We start from the raw sequence: 10,760 nt of genomic DNA on the forward strand, positions 1-10,760 counted from the left end.
CTCATCATGTGTGGGTGGCTCAAGACCAGACGATACTTTCTGCCATTCAGTCCTCGCTCACTCCGAGCGTATCGTCGCTTGTCATCTTCGCCGCGACATCTCGAGATGCTTGGTCTGCGCTTCACAGCAGTTTTGCCTCTCAGTCTCAGGCGCGTGCTCATTCTATCCGCACTGAGTTGGGGGAGACCAAGCTTGATGGCCTCACTATCACGGAGTACTTCAACAAGATGTCCGGTCTTGCCGGTACGTTAGCCTCAATTGGCCAGCCCCTTGGAGATGAGGATTTCACCATCCATGTGCTCAATGGCCTCGATGATGACTATGATACTCTTATTGAGAACGTCCATGGTCGCGAGGCGCCTCTCCCGCCACGGGAACTGTACGCGCGTCTTCTTGGTCGCGAACAACGCATCAAAGCACGTCGAATTGCTCCGAGTTTTGCCTCCGCTAACGCCGCGACCCGTGGCAAATCACAGAAGTCGTCGCTCCCTGCCAAGCCGGCGGCTCCATCTCAGACTTTGCGGGCACCGCGCCATCCATCACAGGCAGATCACGGCCGGTGGCTTGCTGCCCCTGTTGCGGTGCTCAGCAGGCCTGCCAACTGTGTGGTATTGAGCGCCACATAGCTTCTCGCTGTCATCGCTGCTACAAGCAAGATTTCCTTGGCCTAGGCAACAATGGCAAGGGGAATGAAAAACAGGCGGCCGCTGCGGTAGTGAGTCATGAGCACGGACGTACTCCATCCTACTCGATTGATCCTACATGGTACATGGACACGGGAGCTACGAACCACCTCACCAACAACATGGGCAAGCTTTCCACTCAGGAGCCATATCGCGGACATGATCAGGTGCACACCGCCAACGGAGCAGGTATGCGCATCTCCCATGTTGGTCAGGCATCCCTTCTTGCACACAATTTGCGAAAACTGCATCTTTCTAATATTCTTCGTATTCCCACTGCTTCGCGTAGTTTGTTGTCTGTTCCACAACTTACTCGTGACAATAATGTCCTTGCTGAATTTCACCCTTTTCGTTTCTTATCAAGGATCGGGACATGAGGGCCGTTCTGCTTAGCGATCGTCTTCGCCGTGGCTTGTATGCACTTGACGCGCCGACCGCACCTCCCATGCAGTTTTCTCCTCAGGCGTTCAGTGGTGTTCGTGTCTCACCTACACATTGGCACGCGCGACTTGGTCATTCTGCTGCTCCCATAGTTCGTCATGTGTTGCATCGTCATGAACTACCGGTTGTGTCAAATAAAACTACTGAAACTATTTGTGATGCCTGTCAGCAGGGCAAGAGTCATCAACTCCCGTTTTCAGAGTCTAGTCGTGTTGTGAAACATCCTCTTGAACTTGTGTTTTCCAATGTATGGGGTCATGCCCAAACGTCTGTCAGTGGCCACAATTATTATGTCACTTTCATTGATGCTTATAGTCGATTTACTTGGCTTTATCTTATTAAGAAAAAATCTGATGTGTTTGATGTGTTTATACAGTTCCAAGCACATGTTGAGCGTCTCCTTAGCCAGAAAATTATTCATGTCCAAAGCGACTGGGGGGGGTGAATATCACAACCTCAACTCGTTCTTTAACAAACTTGGGATTGCACATCGTGTGTCTTGTCCTCATACACATCAGCAGAATGGGACTGTTGAACGTAAGCATCGTCATCTTGTAGAAACTGGCATTACTTTATTAGCTCATGCCTCCGTACCTTTTAGGTTCTGGAGTGATGCTTTCTTCACTGCCTGTTTTTTGATCAATAGGCTGCCCTCACGACTACTGAATATGAAAACTCCGCTTGAACTCTTGCTCAATGAAATCCCAGACTACACCTTTTTCAAAGTCTTCGGGTGTGCATGTTGGCCTCATTTGCGTCCGTATAACAAACATAAGCTAGAGTTTCGGTCGAAAAAGTGTGTATTTCTTGGGTATAGTTCCCTTCACAAAGGGTACAAATGCCTACATGTTCCCACCAATCGCGTCTACATTTCTCGTGACGTTGTATTTGATGAGAATGTGTTTCCCTTTCATGCACTTCCGAACACCTCTATCACTCTATGCCAGACGTTTCTTCTACCACACCTAGGCCTGATCAATTTGTGGATGTTGCAAATGCTCCTGTGTTGCTTCCTAACCATGCTGCAGGTGTTGGACGTGGTGCTCGTCTTGAGCTCCTTGAGGAACAGGCACCGACGCACGCTCCGAATCCGGAGGATGATCGCGTGCATGGGGCATGCATACCGGGCAGTACCCAGCAACCCGCGGGAGCTGCACCCGCAGCAGCCTCGCGGGCATCACCCTCGCCCGCCTCGCGGGCATCGCCCTCGCCTGCCTTGTGGGCGTCACCCGAGCCTGCTTCGCAGGTAGTTTCTCCTGGGCCGGCCACTTCCTCTCCTGGCCCAGGGGCTGTCTCATGCGCACCGGCTTCGGCTCCTGATGGGCCGGCCTCACCGGGCTCAACACCGCCCGCCTCTCCAGCACCAAATGGCTCTGGCGTGAGCCTGGGCGACTCAGCCTCGCCTTTGTCGTCACCTGCATCAAGCCCTACGCAGCAACCACAGCCTGCTGCTCCTCGACCTCGCACACGCAGCCAGGCAGGTGTCTTTCAGCCTAAGATCCGAACCGATGGGACTGTAGCATGGCTCGCCGCGTGCATGGCTCATGCTGCTGAGGATCCCACTGCTGAGCCTCGCCATTTTCAGGCTGCGCTAGGCATTCCTCACTGGCGTGCCGCGATGGAACAGGAGTTTCAAGCGTTGCTGAAGAACGACACCTGGCAGCTTGTTCCTAGGGATGGCAATGGGTACCCATTACCCACGTACCCTGCGGGTAAAAACCCTATTACGGTAAGGGTATGGGACAAAAAATTACCCATGGGTATATAAATAGGGAAATGTTAAACCCATCAGGTAGAGCGGGTACGGGTATGGGATCATATAACCCATACCCACATACCCATGTACCCATATAAAAATATATAAACTCAAAATTATCTCTTCATTTTGTCATGAATTAGTGAACTGAAAATGCATGACTATGTGATGATGTTTTGATGTGTTGTTATTTAGGAGAAAGTGATGTTGTTTATTAAATATGTTGTTGTTTAATATTGTGTGTTGTTTGTTATAATCTATTATGTTCATAAATTATAATTATATGGTGTTGTTTATGACTATGAGTTTTTCAAACTAATACTTTGAAACATGGGTAATTTTGCTGTCAAGGATCTAGGTGCTCTGCACTTCTTCCTTGGTCTGAAGGTTTCACGGTCTTCTGCTGGAGTAACTCTTACTCAGAAGAAGTATTCTCTGGATTTGTTGCATCGTGCTGGTATGCTGAAGTGTAAACTTGCCTGTACTCCTATGTCTGCCACTGATCGGTTGTCTGCTTTTGATGGAGACCCTCTCTCACCTGATGATGCCACTGAGTACCACAGTCTTGTTGGAGGCCTGCAGTATCTTACTATCACCAGACCAGATGTCTCTTATGCAGTCAATCGTGTCTGTCAGTTTCTCCATGCACCCAGAACATCTCATTGGTCAGCTGTGAAGCGTATCCTGCGTTATATATGTCTCACTGCGTCTTATGCTTTGCTCCTCCAACCTGTGCCGTCTTATGAGATCTCAACCTTTTCAGATGCAGACTGGGCTGGTAGTCCTGACGACCGGCGATCCACGGGGGGGGGGGGGGGGGTATGCAGTGTTTCTTGGCTCTAACTTGATCGCTTGGAATGCTCGCAAGCAGGCTACAGTGTCTCGCAGCAGTACGGAAGCCGAGTACAAAGCAGTTGCTGATGCGACGGCTGAGATCATTTGGGTTCAGTCTTTGTTGAGAGAGTTGCGAGTCCCTTCGGCTCATTCTCCAGTGCTTTGGTGTGATAACATTGGTGCTACATACTTGTCATCTAATCCAGTGTTTCATGCTCGGACGAAACACATTGAGGTTGACTATCACTTCGTTCGAGAGCGTGTTGCACAGAAGCTGCTTAGCATCAAGTTCATATCATCAAAGGATCAACTTGCTGACATCTTCACGAAGCCTCTTCCACAACCACAGTTTGTAGGCTGCAGGCGCAATCTTAACTTAGTTTGTACTTCAGGCCACAGTTAAGATTGAGGAAGGGTGTTAGACTGTATATGTATACGTAGACTTGTTTATACATAGACTTGTGTATACACCTTGTACTTGTACCCTTTGGTACTTATATATAATGAGATAGCCGCACCCCCCTAAGGGTGTCGAGCAGTTGCCCAATATTTTGGTTTAACAGTTATTATCAATTTTTTGTTTCTTGATAAAAAGCATTGACAAGGTGATACTGACATGAATGTGAGCAAACATGATTGTGTCATCTAGCTTCTGCCACACATGTGCTGTATGTTTCACTCCGAGTCTTATCAACACCTTGTCAATGAAACTGGGAATAAAGTTCAGAAAATCCCATCTAACACTGTTACGTGCCAATGATATTGGTCTATCTTATGTATGTTACGCAGGCCAACAACTGAATGCCATTGGTGCGTGTGCTTTGTATGATTTCCATGCATGGCACCCTGATTCATGTGTTTTGATATTGTTTCTGGGCATGCAACTGAAGGGAGCCGTGGACGGCGGAATTACGTCTATGTTTGAGCAAGCGATGTTTATGTTCCTTTTGATACCTTGTGCAGGTTGGTGTGTGTCTTCGTGATGAGATACATGTGGGTGAGCCTTGACTAGTCAGAATGCTTACAAGCCAAATTTCTTCAGGATAGTAACTTATATGCTATAAAAGCTCAAGTATTTTTGTGATGGTGAGGTTGCCAAACTAAGCAAAAATATGATCTGCCATCCTAGTTTTGAGAATACAGAGCTACTGTAGTTTAATCCAGATACATGCGGCTCTTACCAACGAACCCAAGAGAGCTCTAATCTTTTCTATCAGAAAACACATTAACTGCGTGTTCGGAAGCTCTCCAATCTCGTAACTCTGCTCCGTGCGAGGAGCTCAGGTCGAGCAGCTCCCTGCAATTGTGCTGGCGCCCCCTCTGCTCCGGGAGCTGCAGTTGGGGAGCGGAGAGGATCCGAACAGGGCCTAAATGAGTGCTATTTTTAGATACAATCGTAAAATTCAATCCATTAATTTCTGCTCGCATATCACCCAGTTGATTCAATATGACCAGCCTCAAACAACGATCCATCCATCGGGTGCTTCACCTCTTCTCAACAATAATAGCAACGCCGAGGATCAGCACTTTCATGCACGCTGTATTGAATCCCACCAACTCCTTCGTCCTCGTCCATGGAGATTATGCATGTCGGCACCCAGCCGCCTGTATCGCAGTCATAAAGCACCTCCGCAAAGAAGAACTCCACCTCTGAGTTCTCTTCTAGAGTGCTCTTCGCCGTGAAATTCAGGTGATAATAGGAACCGTCGTCCATGACTCTCCAGCTGATGATGGGTTTGACGAGCGCGTACTTGATCCCGTCCTTGATCTGCTCCCGCTCCTTGTTGTAGTGCTCCAGTGCGCTGATTGCGAACTCGTCCCACTCTCGGAGACAAACAAAAGCTTCAAAACTAGCGTCGTCGGCGTAACCGAAGGAAGAGTCCACCCAGGCGAACCCACGTTATGGTGAGTGGGGGCCTAGGCACCCACTAAAAATTTGAAATTTCAGTATGGTTTGCTTGTGTTTTTGGAAAAATATGCTTAAATTCTTTGAATTTCTATAGAATATGCCCCCGCTCAATTAGTTTGCCCCCACTCCAAATACTTTGTAGGTCCGCCACTGCCACCCAGTCTTGGTCGGGGGTATCCGGACTGTACCGATCGCTGCCAGAGTCAGAGTCAGACCACAGCTCGTGGCTGGGATCAAAAAGTGGCGATGAAGGAGAATTCGGGTCATCCAGCAGCAACACCTGTTGGGTTGCAGGGCTGCTGCTGGTGGTGGTGGTGGTGGTAGGCGTTAATGGCGTGGAGTCACCATGAGCAGTCGCTGGCGTTTGTCCAACAGAAGAAGCGGGCGAGGAAGGGGGTTTCGGCTCTGGAGAAGAAGGACGGATCCTTCTCTGATACAGCACACGGGGCATCTGATCTTCCCTTGGTTTCGTCAATGGGCGATCCGATCTGAGCAAGACGAACACCAACACGATCGAATCGCCGGCAGGGGGCAAAGGCGGCGCTTTGTAGAGCGGTGGTGGTGCTCCGTGGGCGCGTCTCCTTTTTCCGACTAGAATAAAAGGTTAGAGCATCTTCAATAGATGATCCAAATGTAAAAGTACCTAACTTTTAGGCTGTCTGGGACAAAAAACGCTGCTCCATCACATGGTTCATATGCAAAAAAAAAAAAAAAATTGAACCGCGGCCTCCTCGTGATGTAAAATACAACACCTCGTGGTGCATCTGGTCCAAAACCAGACGCCGCCCGCGAACGCCCAACCGCCACTTCCTTTTCTTTCCGCCCGCGCCCGTCCGCCCGCCCGAAGACCAGCCGGCCGGAATCCACCGCCGCGACCGCCCAAAACCTCGCCTTCGGTGCCGCCACCACCCCACATGCCCGCCGCCCCTCCGCCGCCATCGCCTCCCTCGCCGGTAGCCGGCTCACAGCCGCCCGGACGCCGCCGAATCGGGAGGCAGTCGGCACAGGATTCGGCGCCTCCGGCGGTCCGGCTGCCGCGGTAGGCCTCCGCCGGGTCTTAGGCTGCCGCCGACCTCCTCCTCGTCGGCCGCCAGCCTGTCCACGACCGTTGCGCCGGCCACACGACCGCTGCACCAAGCCCTCCGCCTGGCTACCGAACTATTCTTCGCCGTCCGCCGAGCTCCTCTTGGCCGGCCTCCAAGCTCATTTCTTATCACCGCCGCCGTCCGGAGCCGACCGCAGCCGTCAGCAGCAGTCAATCCAACCGGCGGGCATCTTCTTCCACCGCGCGCACAAGTGTTCGACGGAATTCCCCAAGGTAAAAAAATGACGGAATTCTCCAATACATGCAATATGTGCGACTGTACAGTGGCTGGATAGTGGCTGGACAGCAGTCGCGCGGCTGCTGTTCGGTTTTGGACCATGAATTTGGACCATCTATTAGAGTTGCTCTTTTGGACCATGAATTTGGACCATCTGTTGGAGTTGGCCTTTTTTCGGAGCTCCAAAACATACTTTTTCGCGGTCCAAATTTTGCATCTCCAGTTTTGGACCGTCAAAATTTGGACCATCTATTGGAGATGCTCTTAGTCGGGCACTGGAGAATTTTCTTTTCTGGTGAAATTCTATTTTCAACGAGGCCCACCCTAGTCCTTTTTCCCCTCGAGTCTCCCATCGTCAATGCCAGTTGGGCGAGCACTCTTCTTCCTCCCCTCCTACCCCCTCGCCGCCTCCACCTTTCCCTCGCCGGCCACCTTCCCCGCCGGAATCACCCTGTGCAACCTCTCCTTGTGGCGTTGGTGGCGTCATCCTTTGTCCCCTCCCTCGCCGCCGCTCTCCGCTTGTTGGTACCCAAACCAGGTCACCGTAGCACCGATCTGTCCTGATCCGATTGTCCTCGCCCCTCCTCTGCCGACCGGCGCCAGGTACTCGCAAACAAGTCCGCACCCAGAAAGCTGGGACCCTTCTTCTCCAGTGTCATGGTGAGCCCCCTTTTTCCTCTTGCTCTGGGAAATGCTCTGAATTATCAAACCCTATAATCGGCAACTTTCCCACGCAGAAACGTTAGAGCATCTCCACCCCCAGTAGCGCCCCTAGAAGCCCAAATTTCGCTGGTTAGGGCTGAAATTGGCGCCGGCAAACTCATGACGAACCCAACGCGCTGGGGGCGCTGGGGGAAGGCGTGAAAAAACGGCGGGCCTGCCGAGTCAGTGACCAGCCGCGTCTCATCTTCCTCGCGCCTCGTTTCCCGTGGGGAATCAATGCCTAGGTTGTCGTCAGTCAGCCTTCCATTGTTTCCCCATGGGCGACGCACCATCCACCTCCTGCCACACGCACACATGTCTACCACCCCCCGGCGGCTATAAAAGGCCACCCCTCCTCGCCGGTAGACGCAATCTCCTTTGCCCGTTGTCCCTCTCTCATCACTGTCGCCCCATCCCGTCTCACTCCCCCAACACCAGCCACCGATGGGTGAGTGGTTCCCCGGCGACGGTGTGACGGCCAACGGCTTCGGCCGCCGCACCCTACACGAGTGGGAGGCCCACCTCCTCCACTAGGCCAACTACCCGGCGCCGCCTAACATGCACGCGCCGGGGCGGTGGAGGCTTAGCGCAGGAGGCGTCCAATTCCGCCCGCAGCCCGATGTCGACCACCCCGCCTACTTCCACGACGAGATCGAGCGCGTCCGGGCCTCCCTACCGGAGGAGGTGTGCCCCGCCCGGAGTACGCCGCTGACAACCACGCCAGTTGGGTGACGTACTTCCAACGCCGCCACGAGGAGCAGCTCGCCTCTACCAACAATGCGCCAGTGAGAGGGTGCCACAATGCCTATGGCCGACGCTGCACTTCATCCTCGAGCACCTCGAGGGCGGAAACCAGCCGCTGCTCCATTACCCGGCGGCCCCGACGCTTGTACCCCACCGAAGCGGCGGCGGCATTTGGCTGCCGCGACCCATGGTGGGTGGGTCCTCCTCCGCCTACTCCCACTCGTCCGGATCGCCAGCTCTTGCCAGTGTCAAGGCCGAGCCCGTGGAGACACTGCTAGGGCGGCGCACCCGCGGTGTCTCCCTCGTTATCAACGAGGGAGGCCATGGCTACTCTTCCTCCCGCCTCGTCAAGCCGAAGACGGAGCCGGGGCTAGTGGCTGTGAAGAGCGAGCACATTCACTTGGCCGCCCCGCCGACGAGGCCGCGCTCAAGTGGGCGCGCGAGGACTACGTCAAATTGGAGATGGAACGCCAGTGCTGCACCCTCGAGGACATCGCCGCCCGGCGCTGCGGCCGTGACGTGGGCGACATCATCATCCTCGAGGACAGTGACGATGATGAAGGAAATATGCCCTAGAGGCAATAATAAAGTTATTATTTATTTCATTATTTCATGATAAATGTTTATTATTCATGCTAGAATTGTATTAACCAGAAACTTAGTACTTGTGTGAATACATAGACAAAACATAGTTTCCCTAGTATGCCTCTACTTAACTAGCTCGTTAATCAAAGATGGTTATGTTTCCTAACCATAGACATGTGTTGTCATTTGATAAACGGGAACACATCATTTGGAGAATGATGTGATGGACATGACCCATCCGTTAGCTTAGCTTTATGATCGTTACAATTTCATTGCTACTTCTCTCTTAATGACTTATACATGTTCCTCAGACTATGAGATTATGCAACTCCCGAATACCGGAGGAACACTTTGTGTGCTACCAAACGTCACAACGTAAATGCGTGATTATAAAGGTGCTCTATAGGTGTCTCCGAAGGTGTTTGTTGGGTTGGCATAGATCGATATTAGGATTTATCACTCCGTGTTTCGGAGAGGTATCTCTGGGCCCTCTCGGTAATACTCATCACTATAAGCCTTGCAAGCATTGTGATTAATGAGTTAGTTGCAGGACGAAGTATTACGGAACGAGTAAAGAGACTTGCCGGTAACGAGATTGAACTAGGTATGATGATACCAACGATCGAATCTCGGGTAAGTAACATACCGATGACAAAGGGAACAACGTATGTTGTTATGCGGTTTCACCGATAAAGATCTTCGTAGAATATGTAGGATCCAATATGAGTATCCAGGTTCCGCTATTGGTGATTGACCGGAGATGTGTATCGGTCATGTCTATATAGTTCTCGAACCCGTAGGATCTGCACGCTTAACGTTCGATGACGATTTCTATTATGAGTTATGTGATTTGATGACCGAAGTTTGTTCAGAGTCCCGGATGAGATCACAGACGTGACGAGGAGTATCGAAATGGTCGATACGTAAAGATCGATATATTGGAAGGCTATATTTGAACATCGGAAAGGTTCCGAGTGATTCAAGTATTTTTCAGAGTACCGGAGAGTTACGGGAATTCGCCGGGGGAAGTAATGGGCCTTAATGGGCCATCCGGGAAAGGAGAGAAGGGCCTCAAGGGTTGGTCGCGCGACCCCCCATGGGCTGGTCCGAATTGGACTAGGAGGGGGAGGCGCCCCCTGCTTACTTCTCCCCTCTTCCTCCTTCCCTCCTTCTCCTACTAGGAACAGGAAAGAGGAGGGGAATGCTACTTGGACTGGGGAGTCCTAGTAGGATTCCCCACACCTGGCGCACCCCCCTTGGGCCGGCCACCTCTTCCCTCCCCTCCTTTATATACATGGCCAGGGGGCACCCCATAGACACACAATTTGATCTTTTAGCCGTGTGCGGTGCCCCCTGACGGAGTCCTGGATTAAGGGGTCCTCGGATAGCCGGACTACATACTTTGGCCGGACTGTTGGACTATGAAGATACAAGATTGAAGACTTTGTCCCGTGTCCGGGTAGGACTCTCCTTTGCGTGGAAGGCAAGCTTAGCAATTCGGATATGTAGATCTCCTTCTCTGTAACCGACTCTGTGTAACCCTAGCCCCCTCCGGTGTCTATATAAACCAGGGGGTTTAGTCCGTAGGATAACAACAATCATAATCATAGGCTAGCTTCTAGGGTTTAGCCTATACGATCTCGTGGTAGATCAACTCTTGTAATACTCATATCATCAGGATCAATCAAGCAGGAAGTAGGGTATTACCTCCATCGAGAGGGCCTGAACCTGGGTAAACATCGTGTCCCCCGCCTCCTGTTACCATTAGCCTTAGACGCACAGTT

The sequence above is a fragment of the Triticum aestivum genome, chromosome 7B (genome assembly GCF_018294505.1).
Source record: "Triticum aestivum cultivar Chinese Spring chromosome 7B, IWGSC CS RefSeq v2.1, whole genome shotgun sequence".
NCBI lineage: Eukaryota > Viridiplantae > Streptophyta > Magnoliopsida > Poales > Poaceae > Triticum > Triticum aestivum.